The following is an 18,422-nucleotide window of genomic DNA, read 5'->3' as shown; positions in this document are numbered from 1 at the left end:
TGGCCAAAGGGTGGAGGCTCTGCGTGACACAGGAGCCAGCATGACTACTGCTAAGGGTCAGCTGGTGTCAGCAGAGTAGGTCATCCCCAATACATTCCACCAGGTCATAATCAATGAGAGTCACCTACCGATGGCTCTCATTCCCTTTGAGTGTGGGGGAGTTCTCTGGTACTCTAAAAGTAGCTGTGAGTCCTGCAATGCCTGTAGATTGTCTGCTAAGCAACGATCTTGAGCATACTACCTGGAAGGAAGTGGAGTTCAGGTCTCACCTGACGATGTTAGGTTTGCCTGAATGGGTCTGCATGACCACACAGTCCATGGCTGCCCAGGAAGGGAGTCAAGGGCATCTGGAGCCTTGAACAATGGCCCAGACAGCTGCAAAGAGGAAAGGAAATCAGCACAGGAAACCGCTCCCAGGCATTCCTGCGGTGGTTGATAGGGTCCCAGAGGAGGAAGAGGCCCCTAAGCCAACTGGGGAGGACATTGCTGCCGTGAGTAACCTGCCTGAGCTTGCTAGCTGGCACATTGAGGGTGGGCCAACCAGGAAGGAGCTCTGCAAAGTGCAGAAAGAGTGCCCTACTCTTGAGGGTTTGAGGCTACAGGCCGCGCCCAGGTAGCAGGTGAAGCCTCTGGAAATCACCATATCTAATGGGAGAATGACATCCTTCACAGTGAGCCCAAAGTACCGGAAGCTTGGGCAGAACGTGTGCTGGTGGTCCCCCAGTGCTACTGTGCCTTCCTACTGGGTTTGGCTCACAACATCCCCCTGGCGGGACGTTTGGGGCAAGACAAGACCTTTGCCAGGCTTGTCACCCACTTTTATTGGCCCTAAATGCGGGTAGCCTGAGATGCTTTCTGTAGGTCCTGCCCAACCTGCCAGGCTAGTGGGAAGACAGGGAAAAGGCTAAAGGCCCCTCTGATCCCATTCCTCGTCATTGGCACCCACTTTGAAAGGGTGGGCATCGACATCAACTGCCCTAGGCAACGGGTTTATCCTGGTTTTGGCGGACAATGCCACATGGTATCCAGAGGCGTTCCCTCTAAGGACAGTGACTGCACCGGTGGTGACCAGAAATCTAATGGGGATTTTTACCCGTGTTGGATTCCCAAAAGAGGCTGTGTCTGACAGAGGCACAAACTTCATCTCTGCATACATGAAGTCCATGTGGGATGCGTGGGGGGTGACATACCTGTTTACCACCCTTTACCATCCTCAATCCAATAGGCTTGTAGAAAGGTTCAACAAGACCCTAAAAAACCTGATCACAGGCCTACCTGAGGCCATGAGGCGTAAGTGGGACGTCCTCTTGCCATGCCTTCTCTCTGCTTATAGAGAGCTGCTCCAGAAAGGGGTGGGGTTCAGCTCCTTTTAACTTCTCTATGGGTACCCTGTCAGGGGACCCCTAAGCATAGTGAAAGAGGGGTGAGAGAAAGCTCCCAGGAACCCCCCCACCAGGATGTGGTCAGTTACATGCTGGCCCCCGCAACCAGATGCAACGCTTCTGGAAACAGGCCAAGAGCAACCTCAAGGCCAGTCAAGAGGTGATGAAGCAATGGTATGACCAGAAGGCCACCCTGGTAGAATTCTTATCTGGAGACAAAGTATGGGTAATGGAGCCAGTTGAGCCTAGAGCTCTCCAGGACTGCTGGACTGGCCCATTCAAGATCAAGGAGCAGAAGGGGGAGGTCACTTACTTAGTGGGAATCAAGTCCCCTAGAAACCCCCTAAGGGTACTCCATAAAAACAGACTGAAGCCTCACCTTGAGAGGTCTGAAGTCATCATGCTTCTGGTGACAGATGTGGGTATGGAAAAGGAGAGTGAGCCTCTCGCCGACCTCTTCTCTGCCAAAGAAGGTGATGGGTCAGTGGAGGGTGTTAATTTCTCTGACTCCCTGACCCTAGATCAGAGAGGAGACTGCTATGAGTTATTGGAGCAGTTCTCTTCCCTGTTTTCTCTCACCCATAGGCTCACACGCTTGTGTGTCCACGATATTGACACAGGAGCCAGTCCCCCTGTAAAGAATACCATTTACAGAGTGTCAGATAAGGTGAGGTCCAGCATCAAGGAGGAAGTTGCCAAGATGCTGGCTCTTGGGCAGATTGAGAAGTCCAGCAGTCCCTGGTCCAGCCCAGTGGTGTTGGTTCCCAAGGCTGCTGCTCCCGGTGCCAAGCCAGAGCTTAGGTTCTGTGTGGACTACCAGGGTCTCAACTCTGTCACAAAGACAGATGCTCACCACATTTCCCGAGCTGATAAGCTCGAAGACTGGCTAGGCGCTGCCAAGTTCCTTAGTACCTTTGACCTCACGTCAGGGTAATGGCAGATCAACTGAAGGGGCAAAAGAGAAATCTGCTTTTTCTTCATTACCAGTTCAGAGTAATGGCCTTTTGACTGAAAAATGCCCCCACTATCTTCCAACGGTTGGTTAACGGGGTCCTAGCTGGCAGGGATGCCTTCTGTGCAGCCTTCCTAGATGACATTGCCGTCTATAGTTCCAGCTGGGGGGAACACCTGCTCATCCTCAAGGAGGTGCTTGAGGCCCTGCAACATGCAGGCCCGACCATCAAGGCCAGTATGTGCCAGATTGGGCACGGTTCTATGGTGTACTTGGGACACCTAGTAATTGGTGGCAAGGTGCAGCCCCTCCAGGCCAAGATTAAAACAATCAAGGCCTGGCAACCACCTAGAACCCAAACAGAGGTGAGAGCCTTCTTAAGTCTCACCGCATATTACCACAGATTTGTTAAGGGTTATGTAACCATAGTTTCCCCCTTAACAGAACTCGCATCCAAAAAGCAACCTAGGTTGGTGAATTGGACAGAGGTTTGTCAGAAAGCCTTTGACTCCCTGAAGGAAGCCATGTGCACGGCACACATGCTCAAGGCACCTGATTACTCCAAAGGATTCATCATACAGACAGATGCTTCAGAGCATGGCATGGGGTGGTCCTAGCAAAGCTGAATGAGGAGGGCCTAGACCAACTGATGTCACAGTCTGTTTTCCCCACCGGAGCAGGAAGCGGAGGTAAGGATGCTTCCTGCTCTGGTGGGGTAAACGGGCCCAAACATACCTCCCCACCATTCGGGAAGGCCTTGTTCTTCTCCCCTTTCAAACTAAGCCTTCCTGAAACAGTTTCCTGGCCATGGATCACAGCACAGCTGCAATCCAGGGCCAGGAAACCCCACTAGACACCAGGGATTTCACTTGGGGGGGGGGGGGAGTCAACCCCCTCTGAAAATGGGCCACCCTCACCCTCCCCGGGGGCATTTTTTATTTTTCGCCACCAGTTCTCTTGCAGTTGCAGCTTGCATCTTTAAAGCAATGCACATACTTCAACTGATGCATTTCAACTGTAGCTTTTAGGTAGCAATAAAAAAGTCAATTAACTCTTGAGATTATGTTTCTCCTACAAAAGGAACTGACTTTTGTCTAGTGGCAGTTTTGATGCCATAAAGTAGAACAGAAGATTTATATGCCTACTGCAAGGATCAAATCTGCATTTTATGGACATAGCTGAGTGGATTAATAAAGCCAGCCATTACCTGCGCTATAATACAAATGAAATGTATGTGCGAGGGGGGCTATGGAGAGATGAAGGGCACTTTTGCTGGGTGGTATTAAGGGAATCCGAAGAGGAGGTCAAGGGAGTGGGAGCACCAATTATGATTGTTGGACTGGGCGCCAGAGGGGCTAAAGTCTGTGACAATTGGTATGTGACAAGTAATAGTGTGTCTTTTTTGTTTTTTTGAGTGTCTTGAGAGAACGTGTTGATTGAGGGAAGAAGTGAAGGAGAGGTGACTGACCTTTACTGTTGCATGCATCACACACACACCCACCAGCAATTTTGTGACTGTCTACGTAGGCTAGTGTTTTAGAGCAAGAGTTCAGCCCGTAGCAGAGATGGTGTCTTGTTAGATGACTGCTGCTCAAGCCTTAACTCGGGATATAGAGGACAGCTCTGACGTAGGATGAGACTGCGACAGCAGACACTGAGACAGCATCTGAGGGATAGGACAATGGTGCAGACTCTGGGAGTGATTTTTCCGACAACTCCTCTTCCAGTGATTCTGAGGGGGGTGATGAGGACAGTCCTGCTGTCCTTCGCAAGCACAGTCTGTTCAGTGAGACAATAGCAGGTTAGTCCAACCCAAAGAGCAGATGCATGTGACGGCAAGCAAAGAGAGAGTGCTCTCTTGGGAACTCGCCAAATTAGTTCAGCCCCACATTTCACCACCCAAATCGAATTGTGGAGACATCAAAATTATCTATCACAAAACAACCTGGTTTTGTAAGGCAGGCACCTGAGTTTTTGGCCCCGGGCTCAGCGGCCATATAGGGAAACCTACCAAACCCAGACATTTCTGGAAACTTTCCACCTGGGGAGTCCACTGAAGAGTGACTTGTTTGGATTCCCCAATGTTTTCTTACTCAGAAAACCCTGCAAAGGTGAAATGTTCAATAAAAACTCTATTTTTTTCTTGCATTTCTGTCACACAAACTACAGGAATATGCTGGGATCCACAAAGTTCCTACCACCCTGTGTTTCACCACCTGTCCTGATAAAAACCCTACCTCACTTGAGTGCCTGTACTTAGTGCCTGCATCAGGAATGGGTCACCCCAAGGTCAACAGTTGTCCTCAAGTAAGGACTAACATTGACCGTTGTGGGATCCATTCCTGACACGGGCACTAGGCCTACCCACACAAGTGAGGTACCATTTTTATCGGGAGATTTGGGGGAAATGCTGGGTGAAAGGAAATTTGTGGCTCCTCTCAGATTCCAGAACTTTACATCACCAAAACGTGAGGAAAAAGTGTTTTATTTTTTACCAAATGTTGAGGTTTGCAGAGGATTCTGGGTAACAGAACCTGGTGAGAGCCATACAAGTCACACCATTCGGAATTCCCCCTAGATATAAAAATGTGATGTGTCCATGTTGCATCTCTTGTCGCGGGCATTAGGCCTACCCACATAAGTGAGGTACCAATTTTATCGGGAGACTTAGGGGAACATAGAATAAAAGAACAAGTGTTATTGCCCCTTGTCTTTCTCTACATTTTTTCCTTCCAAATGTAAGACAGTGTGTAAAAAAAGACATTGATTTGAGAAATGCCCTGTAATTCACATGCTAGTGTGAGGACCCCAGAATTCAGAGATGTGCAAATAATCACTGCTTCTCAACACCTTATCTTGTGCCCATTTTGGAAATACAAACGTTTCCTTGATACCAATTTTTGACTCTTTATATTTCACCAAATAAATTGCTGTATACTGGGTATACAATGAAAACCCATTGCAAGGTTCAGCTCATTTATTGGCTCTGGGTATCTAGGGTTTTTGATGAACCTACAAGCCCTGTACATCCCCACAACCATAAGAGTCCAGTAGATGTAACTATGTATTGCTTCCAAAAATCTGCCATAGCTAGAAAAAGTTATAGAAGAAAACGTGGACAGAAATGGCTCTTTTTTTCACCTCAATTTCAATATTTGTTATTTCAGCTGATGTTTTCTGTAAGAAAACCTTGAACGATCTACACAAATGACCCCTTGCTGAATTCAGAATTTTGTCTACTTTTCAGAAATGTTTAGCTGTCCCAGATCCAGCTTTGGTTTCACACACATTTCGGTCACTAACTGAAAGGAGGCTGAAAGAACAGAAAATAGTAAAAATGGGGTATTTCCCAGGAAATTCCAAAATTGTGTTGAAAATGTGGTTTTCTGATTCAAGTCTGCCTGTTCCTGAAATCTGGAAGATGGTGATTTTAGCACTGCAAACCCTTTGTTGATGCCATTTTCAGGGAAAAAAACATATGCTTTCTTCTGTAACCCTTTTTTCCCATTTGTCTGAAAAAAAAAATTTTTTAGCTGTATTTCTGCTAATTTCTTGGTCTCCTCCAGGGAAACCCACAAAGTCTGAGTCCCGTTAGAATCCCTAGGATTTTGAAAAAAAGGACACAAATTTGGTGTGGATAGCTTATGTGGACAAAAAGTTATTAAGGCCTAACAGCTAAATGGTTAAATCTTGTTCTTATCTTGTCACATTTGCTGTGCATTGAAAGACAGAGGTCAAATGTTGGACAGGGGAAATCTTGCTGTGAAATGAAATAATTTTTTCTATCCCACAACAAAAGTTAATTTTGCTGGCATTTCAGAATATATCAGAATTAGGAAAGTACAAATTAAGATTACTTTTTTGTCATTCTGAAGTGTGTCAGATACAAGTATTTGAATGTGATCAAAACACATCAACACACTAGGTGATGGCATTTCCACACATTATTACTTGTGCTCAGTACACCTATATGTCTGTGCAAACGTAATGGTAATTTCAATTGAAAATGCGTTGTGTGTAATGGCAGTGCACTGTCACACCATGCTTATTCCACACTACGCCACTCCACTCTACACCATGCCACTCTACAACACTACTCCACTCTATACCCCTACACTCTACACCACACCACTCATTTCTTTGACATTCCACTCCACACTACACAATGCCACTCCATTCTACACCACTCCACATCACTCCACGCAATGCCACACCACTCCACTTTATGAAATGTCACTCCACTCCAAGCCTCTCCACTCTAAGGGATGCTATGACACAGCACACCACTACACTCAACTGCATTTCCATCCTACACTACTATACTCTACATTCCTTCATTCTATGCTCCTCCACTCTTTGCCTCTCATTCCACTCCACTCTACCCCAGTCTACCCTGCACTATTCCAACCTACCCCACACCACTCCAATCTACCTCACTGTACCTCAATCAACTCCACTCCAATCTACTCCACTCCACTTCACTACAATCTACCCCACTCTACCCACTCCACTCCAGTTTACCACAATCTACTCCACTCCACTCCAACCTACCCCACTCCACTATACCCTAACCTTCCCCACTCTGCTCTACTCCACTCCAATCTATCTCACTCCACTTCACTCCAATCTACCCCACTCCACTCAACCTACCCATTCTAATTCAATCTCACCTACTCCACTCTACCATGAACGTCAGTTGACCAAAATGCTAGGGATAGCAGAAGTGATATCCCATTACCTTTGACCTTCAATTGCACACACATATACTACACATTCTTTGACATACACACATTTATACTTACACACATACTCTCTCACACATAAGCACAGACTCACCCGCAAACATGCACACAACATACATTTAAAAGCTTTTTTTTTTTTTTACTTACCTCACCTGCCAGGGTAAACTATATTCCAGCTAATTATACTTCATTTTTTAATACACTAACAATGAATAATTAAACATTATTCACTATGAGTGTAATAAAAACAGTGAGAGAAAGCAGAGTCTAGCCACAAATGAGCTGCTACTGTGTTTATGGCACAGTTTTTGCCATCACGGAGGCCAGGGGTTGCAAGGACAGTTCCAGGGGTCGCAAAGGGCAAGTCAGGGGTCGCAACTGCGACCCTGGATACCCCTAAATGACATTCATGCACTCTATACCAAACTACCCAAATCCACTTCTATCTACACCACTTCCCTCCATTCTACCCCACTCAACTCCAATCCATTAAATCTATTACAATCTACCCACTTTAATCTGCCCCAATCCACTCCAATCTACCCCAATCTACCTCAATCAACTCCACTCCAATCTCCCCCAAACTATCCCAATCTACTCCAATCCACTACACTACACTCCAGTCTACCACAATCTACCCCACTACACTCTACCCCATTCTACCCCACTCTCCTCTCCTCTACTCCACTCCAATCCAATCTATTCTACTCCACTCCAATCTACCCCACTCCACTCAATATACCCCAATCCACTCCAATCTACTCTATTTTACTCTGCTCCATTTTACACCACTCCACTTCAGTCTACACCATTCCACTCCATTCTACCCCACTCAACTCAAATCTACTACAATCTACCCACTCCAATTTAACCAACTCCACACCAATTTACCCCAATCAACTCCAATCTACCCCAATGCATCCTGTTTCACTCCACCTCAATCTACTCCACTCCTTCCCAATCTACCTCACTCCACTCAAATCTACCCCACTCCATTCTATCTCACTCCAATATACTCCACTCCAATCTAACCCATCCTGCTCTACTTCAATCTCCACCCCACTCCAATCTACCACACTCTACCCCATTCCAATCTACCCCACCCCACTCCACCACAATCAACCCATTCCACTCCAATCTACCCCAATCTACCCAACTTCAATCCCCCAATCCACCCACGCCACTCAACCCCTATTTACCAGACTCCACTCTAATCTACCCTATTTCCCTCAAATCGATCCCATTCCAATCTAATCCACTCCCCCAATTTACCACATTCCAATTTACCCCACCGACTACAATGTAGCCCACTCCAATCTATCCTACTCCACTAAAATCTACTCCACTTTACCCCAATATGCCCCACTACAGTCCAGTCTACCCCACTCCACCCAAATCTGCCCCATGCCAACCACCCACAGTCCACACAATCTACCCCAATCTACCCCACTCCACTCCAATCTACCATAATCTACTCCACTCCAATCTACCCCACTCCATCCCAATATACCTCACTGCAATCCATCCTACTCCACTTCAATCTACCTCACTCTACTCAAACTTTACCGCATTCCACTCCAGTCTACACACTCCTCTCCAATCTAACCCATTCCAATCTACCCTGATCCTATCTACCCCAATGAAATCTACCACTCCAGTCCACCCCACACCAATCTACCCCACCCAAATCTACCCCACTCCAAACTACCCCACTGCACTCCAATTTACCCGACTCAACTCCAATGTACCCCACTCTACTCCCCTCTAATCTACCCCACTCCAATCTACCCCACTCTATCCAATTCCCATATACCACACCCTACTCCACTAAAATCTACCCCAATCTAGTCCACTTTACCCGACTCCACTCTACCTCAATCAACCTCACTCCACTTTACCCCAATCTACCCCACTCAATGTACCTCACTCCACCCTACTCCACCACACCACAATCTATCATTTTCCAATGATTGTCTTAGTAATGCTCCAGTCCTACAATAGTGAAAAACTTCACCAGGGTCAGAAAAGAAAATATGCTGACCATTACAGTGCTTACTGCTGTCCTTCACATTTTAGCTCAAAGTCAATATGAGATATGTATTTGCATAATAATAACACAATTTAGGGAGTGGCTAGGCAAACTGTCTCTGCACTGAGTCATGGAAAACTTGAATAACCTAATTGGTTATTGGGATCTTTTCAGCAAACCTATCCATATCCTCAAAAGTAAGCTCATAAATTGTCAATCAAATATGTTGCCTTCACTAAGGTATGCAATGTTCCATCTCAATCACAGGCTGGATTTTGTTTGTCTGAAGATGCATCATTTTAGCCCTTTAAAAGGTAACAGGGCAAAAACAGGTTTAGGAGTTGGATATAAGGAGACAGCAAATGTCATCTTCATGCAGCTGGGATCTAAGGCTTGGAACAGCCAGTGAACTAACCAATGACCGGTCTACATTTCTAAAGTAGACAAATAATGACGTTGAAGGCATTTAGGGATACCACATCTCCACTGAGATTCTTGATTTGAAGTTCAACATAATTAATACTCAGCCTCTGGTTTAAATACTGCACTGTGCAATCTAATCAGTCCTGTCATTTGTTATTGTATGTTTTCAAAAGTATCAGTGCCTTTTTAGGTCTTGCCTGCATGAGTATGCACTAGTGCATGCACTAAATATTGGTTAGATAAGCAGCCATTGCCCTAATTAAGGACATAATGATCGTAAACAAAAGTTCAAATTATTGCTTTAAGTCATCTACATCAGATCTTTTAAAAGATCATCAATTGTCCCTGAGCCTCTTAAGGTCTAGTTTAGAAAAACAAGCGGAAATATGCTTGAGCCACGGGATTTTGTGTGAGCTCTGTATGCTCAATATTCACCCATGTAGTGGATAAGCTCTGGGGTGGACCACAACTTTAGCCAATAAACCAGGGGGTTCTGTTTTGCTAAATAAGATATTCTTTTTAGCCCAGTATCATAAAACAGAGGTATAATAGGAATACATGTTGGAACAGAGACTAAAGATCTTAAAATATTGTTCTCTGCGCTAGCCAATGTATGTAAATCCTTAAAGCCCCTAACTCCACTCTGTCAAGTGCAGCGTTCTGAGCCTTTGCCCTATAAGCTTCCAAAGCAGGGGAAACCATGCGTGAGCTGGTTTTAAAGTGCATATGTGCAATATCCTTAGACCTACACTGAAAAAGTAAAGCACGTTTATTTAGTTGGGGTTCCTACTTGAATTTATCAGACAAATTAACCCCCAGATACTCAAAACTATAAACTTGCTCCAACTCTTTAGATCCCACACTAATAACACTCATAACACACTTCATCTGTGATCGGTCCCTAAGACCCAGAACTTAACAAAGCAATCTATGAGCTTTTGCAGACCAATTGGGGTCTTGGAGATGAGTAAAGCGTTGTCTGCAAAGAGTAAGATAGGTATCTTAGAACCATCCAAGGAGGGGGAATCGTTCACATAGCTCAATAAGTATATAGCCAAATCATTGATGTACAAGGTAAAAGGTCTGGTTGCTAGTATACAACCCTGGTGCATGTCTCTATTTATTGCAGGGGTCTTCAAACTGGGGGACAGGTGCCCCCTAGGGAGGCCTCAAGTGATCCCACTGGGGGCGCCAGGCTCTAGCCAAACTAAGAATTACAGATTAACAGGGTTTTGTTTTGAGCAGAAATATGTTATTGCATTTTTAAAGAGGCAACAGTATTTAACTGCAATGTTTAAATACGTCTAGACATATTTAAACAGTGCCATCTTTATAAAACAATTGTGAAGAATTCTGAGAGGGGGGCCAATGACTTTTATTTTTCAACTGGGAGGGCGTGGCATTAAAAAGTTTGGAGACCACTGATTCACTGGAATATGTTTGGTCAGTTCGCTATTTGCATCCCACCATACTTGTGCATAATTATCTTTGTGGAGACATGCAATGAGGTTAATCAACTCAGGAGGGGCTTCTAGCTCAGCAAGAATGTTCCAGAGCTTGTCCTGTAGGACAAGATCAAATGTCACACAGAGGCCGTCAAACGCTACATAAAACTTTTGTTTATTTAGCCAGACATATTTCCAATACAAGGTGCCAAATCGAAACACCTGAAAAACAGGCCTGTAGGGGAGTCATTATATGATGTTCATTCATCCAGTCAGATATTTTATTTAACACCTACCTAGCAAAGATCTTCTGGTGATTGTCAATGAGGCTGATGGGATTACAGTTGGAAGGAATTCTACCATCGCCTTCCATAAAAATTGGGATGATCTCAGCTCCCTTCCAAGTATCACGGATTTCATGACCAGCTGCAATAGTGTTAGACAAGAGATTGATGTAGCTGCACCAAACTATGGGTTCAGATTTAAATATATCACCATAGATACTAACAGGCATGATGACTGTTGCCAGCTTAAGGTGATCTATAGATCCTCTGGTTTTGGACAGGCTGAAAGTTACCTGACAACTCACATCCGGCATGTTATGGCTAAGTGAGGTCATGTCATTTGAGCCTAGGGATAGGCTGACAACATTGACCTTGGCATAAAAAGAAGAAAAATTAGAGACTCATTTGTCTGGCATGATGTACTATGAACCTGCAGGTTTTTATCAAGGCATCCATGGGACAAAATTTGTCAGAATGTTCCTAGTAGCGTAAACTAGATCTTGCCACACTTTATCTTTGCAAGTTCTCTTTGCCTTCTCTAAAGATGTTTATATTGGTATCTAGCCTGTTTGATTTCTAGGAAGGCAAGCAATCTAACGGCTTAGTGCAATTCTCTTTTGGCTTAAGCACATGCATGATTAAACCATGGTATTGCTTTGGCACAAGGGCGTGGGTTATGCATGATCTTTTCATAAAGTAACTCCTGCAACTTTGGAAATAGCTTAGCATGTATTTCCATCATAGGCATATACTTTTCGGGGGCACCCAAAAACGTTAGCAGTATGATTGACAAATCGATGATAAATCTCAGCCATCAGATTCAGATTAGGCAAAACCTGAGGCAATGAGACTCTCCAATGATTGTTAGATAACAGTGGGAGGGGCTTTCAGTAAAATTCAAGTGACTGGTCTAGCAAAGGCACCACCCCTAAAAGTAGAAATCAGGGAATTATGGTCACTGTCAATACGATTGTCTACTATCTTATACTCAAGTAAGGGCCACAAGTGCAAATCAGCAAGAACGTAATCAATGTTACTCCGATAATCCCCTCTTTTAAAAGTTGGTGCCATCTCTAAATCAGAACGTGCTCACCCATTAAAGACTTCTAGGACCCTACCCACCACAAATGAGGTTAACTGAAGGGCTACATTAGAAAAATGACTGAGTGGTGTACCGGTAAGTGTGGGCATGTTCCATTGTCAGTCCTCGTGATCATTCAAGGTGTTAATGCAGGTAGAAGGCTCAAAAGTAGTATTGAAATCACCAGCAACAATAATCTTAGCATGCTTCTTCTGGGATTCAATAAGATTATCCAGGAGTTACACAATTGGTGTATCAATATTAGCTGGTACTGATCTCATATGCGCGTTGATGATTATCACCCTCCAACCTTTTCAAAACTTGAGGTGGACCCCCACTAAATCACAGGAGTCGACTTTTAGCATAGTATGTGTACAAGGTACAGAGTTCTTGATCAAAACCAATAGCCCCCCAGGAGCCCACCCACATTTCTACGATTGAATAGCCTCTATGCTATAGGTGGTGAAGTCATTGACGTACACCTTTCAGTGGACCACGCTACCAACGCCATTTGGTTTATCCCTGGACGTACGTTTTGCCAGGGCGTGTGTATCTAGATCCCCTCTGTCTTGGCCTTTCAAAGTGTCAGTATGTGGGCACTCCACTTCCATCACTATGGCACAGATAGCGCAAGACCTGATCTTGTGAGAACCCAATGCAATATTAATGTCTATGGGAGGAGTCATATTGGACATATCTAATTGGACTGGTGTTACTAAAGGAGAAAAAAGTCAATCTAATGACTCCACGTTGTGTGGTCGGTGACAACTTGCCCCTGAGAATTATTACCTGATGAAAAGGGTCTCCTTAATAGAGGTTTTTTTCCCCCCAAACACTACCTACACATATTACAGCAGGTACATGTATGGGAGAGTTACTCATGCTTCTACCACCAAATGGATGGACTGTAAATGTACCGTATTTATCGGCGTATAACACGCACTTTTTCTCCCTGAAAATAGGGGGCAAATGATGTGTGCGTGTTATACGCCGATATAATGTTAAGGACCCATAGTACATACCGAAATTTAAGTTTATGAGGTGCGTGTTATACGCCGGTGCGTGTTATACGCCGATAAATACGGTATTTAGTTTATATTGGATTGGTGAGTGGGAGAAAAAGGAAGCCCTAAATTCCATAGCTAAAAGCCCATTGACCATGTCACAGGTTCAGAGACTCAGGCCCTCATTCTGAGTGTGGCGGTCCTAAGATCACCAGACTCACAGTGGTGGTCAGACCACCGCCAATGCGGCAGTCCAGCCTCCACATTATGACCGTGGCCAACAGCCTGGTGGTGCCGGCGATCCTTATCTGCAAGGGCAGCACTGCAGACAGTGAAAAGCACAACAGGACCTGTTGTACCCGACGCACCGCAACAATGCCACAATCTTGATTACAAACCAGCATCAATGTTGTGGGCTGTTTCCCACTGCCCCAGCGGGAAACTCCTAATAGGGGCTGCAGGAGGGCTGCTGCACAGGCGGTAACCTGACCGTGGCAGTTTGGCAGACGGGCTTTTTCGCCCACCAAACTCATAATCAGGGCCAGAGTCTGATATTGTCCTGCGTACCTGTCTCACACAAAATACACTCAGCGCACAGAATATCAGATCATACTAGAGACAAGCATTGTGTTCTGCCTAATCCAGTGTATTGCTTTGTTTATCAAGGATTCCTTATCATCTCTAATATTGCAAACACGTTTAGGGACAATTATCCTGTATACTATGTTGTTTTTTTTTATATTTAGATATGACTGTTGAAATGTATGTGTTTGTTCGATGCCAATGGGTATCGTGGGGTGACACCCTAGTGGTCAAAGTCTCTTGGGAATATTTTTCCATTTTATTCATGTTTGGGGCACACAATAGGGATGTTGTACTGGGGCAGTAAAATAGTGTCTGGCTTTATGCTTGCCCATGGGAGAATATGAGCACAAGGAGGGGCGTCATTATTAACACGATTCATTAAGACACCCACCCCCTGCCTAGGTATTCCATACTTTTGACTATTCCTTGCACTGGGAAGTGTTTAACCCTCATTACAGGGTCTAATGACCTCAGTTGATATATCGTACAGAATTATGCAATTCCACCCCCTGAACGTCAATACGCCCACCAAAAATCTCAATACGCCTTTTAATTCTTTGAGCTCAGTGGTAAGTGAGTTGATTCTTGTATTAAGCTCCCACAAGGACAGCTCATTCTGGGTTGTGTTTCCCGTACTCACTGAGCCACCACACACTGGTGAACCCAAGGGGGAAAATCAGTTTGAGCTAGGGACAGGGGGGACCACTTCAGTGATTTCCACATATGAGCCATTAGTTAGGATGGTTGTACCTTCAGATAAAGACATCGGTATCATAGGTATTTGGGCACAGGCAGTAATCGCTATCTAATTACAAGAGTCACCACCATGGGTCTCAGAGGGGTTGGAGGAAGGGACTGAGGGTTCTTGCTTGTCTTTATTTTTCCTATACAAATGGGTTATTTTCAGATTTTGAACTCTCTACACCGTCCTTTTTTCCCCCCATATAATCTCAACTTCTTCAATTAAGGTGTCAAGCTCCATGATGGTACAGTTCTCCCCAGCACTTTTTCTCATTTTCGGTGTTTTGCCCTTGCTATGCGCAGGCACCGCCATCTTACATTTGACCATCCCCGCAATGTAGCTGGATCTAAAAAGATGATGAACACAGTCGACTGGTCCCTCTTCTCCCTGTTGGGCACCTATGTGATACCACAAAACACAGCTTAACACCAGCCTCTATTACCATTGCGTCGGAGAAGATACATAATTCCCTACATACAACTTACAACAATATCAAAATAAAATAATCTAAAAGGATAAGAAGAATTACAAGTAATGAAACCTGGTACAACCCCACCGAAAATGCAGTGAAAATACTTGAATTAAAACTGTTAATTACGACTGTGAAAAGACAAGCATAATTTACTTTGCGAGGTAAACTAGTCAGGTCCCAAGGGAACACAGATAACATAGCCAAGAACGATTTAAAAAAGGGAAAAGTGCATTCAGATTTCCAGTAGCAATCTCCCAAAGGGCAGTCAGGGACCTCCGCAGGTTAGCTAATAAAACTGGCCAATTCAGCATCAATCAACAGTCTTACCTCTGCATAGACAGTTTGTGTGTAATTAACAATATCCTGGCTCATGGATTCAATGAATAAAAGTACATTTCAGGGCTTCATGTAATGCTGGTGATGGAAAAATGAGGCAAGGGGGGTGGTCCAGCCCAGCCTCTTCTGAGCTATGAAGGGCGAGGACGGGCCAAGCTTTGGCCAAAGCTTTGCCTGTGTGTGACCCGCTCATGTCCTGCACTGCAGGAAGAAAGGAGGCGCTATAAGAGCAGCAGTGGCAGCAGGCATGTGGTGAGGCACCTCCTCTCTTTGAGCAGTTGTTTCTGGGACAATAAGACCCCTCTCCTGGCCTCCTGGAGCAGCACCAAGCAGTCTGGTGCATATTCCTTTCCCATGCGCCTCCTACCCATTTATTATTTTTTGTTACTCTTTCATCCCACCTGCCTCACCCATATTATGTTTAATCCTCCCACCAGCCCCTGGCCCTGTTTCTTATCCATCCCCCACCTGCTCCAGTCTCTGTTTCTTCTCCTGCTCTCCCAATAGACAAAATAGGAAAAAAAGTGCTATGACTCGGCCAGCATAGTCACTTCATTGAGCTATTTTTTTAAAGTCCTGCACTAAACAACTATCGAGCTTCCTGTTCACCACCCCCATCCAATTTCCAAAACGAATAGCTTGCTGCTAGGAATGATCTATTGGGGTTGCCAATGGTTGTTTGCCTCACTTTTTCACTGTTACTCCTTCTCTCCTTCTACCCAGTCTCACTTTGTGGACACCAATTGCAGCAAATCATTGCCCTTGGCCTATAACACGGCCCACTTGGGTGGTCCTATATATGATCACTCGCACATATCCTCACATTGACTGCTCCCTCACTGTCAAAAGCAGGTCTCCATGATGACACATGGAATGTCTTCTTGGTCCGGTTATCTCCACAGGCAGAACCAGATTCTAGGCTGTAACATGAAGCAATGCTCTTATCAATGCTCCAGAAAATAACCCAGCAAGAAGGAGAAAAAAAACTGGAGATCAGAAAACCCCTTTTTAACTGACCGGCCAAGCAGCATGTGTACAGCGCAGACAAAAATCAGGAACCGGAGAAAGCACCAGATCCACAGAGTCCAGTGAGCGGGCAATGATTGCGGAACAATTACGATGCAACTGGACTTCACAATGGAACTCCTTTTATAGTGGAACACAGAACATAACATCATTTGTAAGAGGTTTGGATTGGCACGCATACATAAATATCAAGTAAAGTAGGCTATGTACTACAGAAAGAGAGTCAGTATATTGATCACATAGGTTATTTGCTGATCAACCAAAAAAAAGATGAAATGGTACTTACCTGCGTGCATCGTTTCCAGGAGCAGGCATGCAGGAAGAATCACCCCATAATCCTCTGCACAGTCAGGAAGCCGCCGCGCCATGAAGGAATCAAACAAAGTACTGCCCGGGGATGCCAGAGCATCCCCAAGCCGAATGAGTAGCTAAGTTGCCCAAGACTGAAGGAGGGCGCTGTTGCAGCCCAGCCCACGTGAGGCAATGAGGGAAGGAGCAAATCCTTACCTGACATGATTTTGTTCGCATTCCATTACTCCACTTTTAAATGGAACACTTTTTCTTTTAATTTGGTTTAAATCCTTTCTCGACCTCCTCTTCCACTATTAATAGGTAGAAATTGCCCTGTAGGGGCACCGCGAGTGGTGGTAACTCTGCCCACATGCTTTGGACATTGTATTATCAGGAGACACTATACCGATTTAGTAACATTTTTCTTTGTCAAATGACTGTTTACATTAACTCACTACAACTCGGTCAATTAATACAATGGGGGAGGGGTTGCTGTTTACATCCCTAGTAATAACGCCATCAACATGACACACACCTTCTCTCATACAGTCTCTGCACCTCGTCGCATTTGAGTTTTGCTTGTCAGTAGCTGCAATAATTGACATTCTTTCTGTTGATTCAATCTACTGGGGCACCTCTGAATTCAGTTCCCTGTCTACCTTATAATTTCCTCACACTGTGGATTCAGTCTAAGCTGGAATTTATGACTTTTCCCTAACAGGTTCTTGTCACCCAGCACAGTAACTAACATCTTTCCCCACCTGACCCTGTTTTTCCCCAATGGTTTGCCAAGGAATTGTTCCCAACTTAGGTTTTGGCACCACGCTTTACTACCGGATTAATCATCCCGTTGGAGGGTTTAGGGCAAGATGTATCAAAGATTTTTGCATTCGCAAACAGTGCGAATTGCAAAATTTGGCCGTTTGCGAATGCAAAAACATGGTCTGCGATGCATGAAAGGCATTCGCAGAACAAAAATAAGAAATCGCAAAAATTGCGATTTTTTGCATTGCAACCTGGTTTTGCGAGTCACATTTTGCGATTTGGTATTTCAAGTAGGAAATTGCGAGGCGCAAAATGTGAATCGCAAAACCCAAGTCGCAATTCGATGCATCAGAAAATCGCAAATTGCGATTTTTCGCAGAATGGCATTTTACACATGCAAAATACCACTAAGTGAAACCAGGTGGTAACCAGGTGCAACCTATATAAAGAGGCCCAGAATGCCTCAGACTCTTTTCCACAATGGCTGCACTCTACGTCATGACGAGGACGATGAGGATCTTGTCAGGTTTGAGGAGAGGGAGGAGGAGACAGGAGCGCATTTTCAGAGTGTGCATTACACTTTTTGACCAGACAGAGGAGGAAATATTTGAGAGGTATGAGTTGAACTCAGCCATGATACTTGATCTGATAGCTGAGCTACAACCCATACTGCAGCGCAGAACACATAGGACTCATAGCATACCCACCCATGTGCAGGTATTATGCTCCCTCCACCTACTCGCCTCAGGGAGCTATCAAGGGGTCATAGCAGCAGCTGAAGGGGTCTCACAGAGTACCCTCTCTAGATTTTTCAATGCATTTATTAACGCCATGCTGAGCAGAATACACCAGTACATCAGATT

At 44.8% G+C, this 18,422-nt stretch overlaps 1 protein-coding gene across 2 annotated transcripts in view; it reads right to left on the bottom strand.

Annotated features, from left to right (window-relative positions):
- Positions 1 to 18,422, bottom strand: part of LOC138284065 (tropomodulin-2-like) — a 338,245-nt gene that overhangs the window by 220,984 nt on the left and 98,839 nt on the right. The gene's annotated exons all lie outside the window — the stretch shown is intronic.

The sequence above is a fragment of the Pleurodeles waltl genome, chromosome 3_1 (genome assembly GCF_031143425.1).
Source record: "Pleurodeles waltl isolate 20211129_DDA chromosome 3_1, aPleWal1.hap1.20221129, whole genome shotgun sequence".
Taxonomy (NCBI): Eukaryota; Metazoa; Chordata; class Amphibia; order Caudata; family Salamandridae; genus Pleurodeles; species Pleurodeles waltl.
The sequence above is the reverse complement of the archived record's forward strand: the minus strand, read 5'-3'. Positions and strand labels throughout refer to the sequence as shown.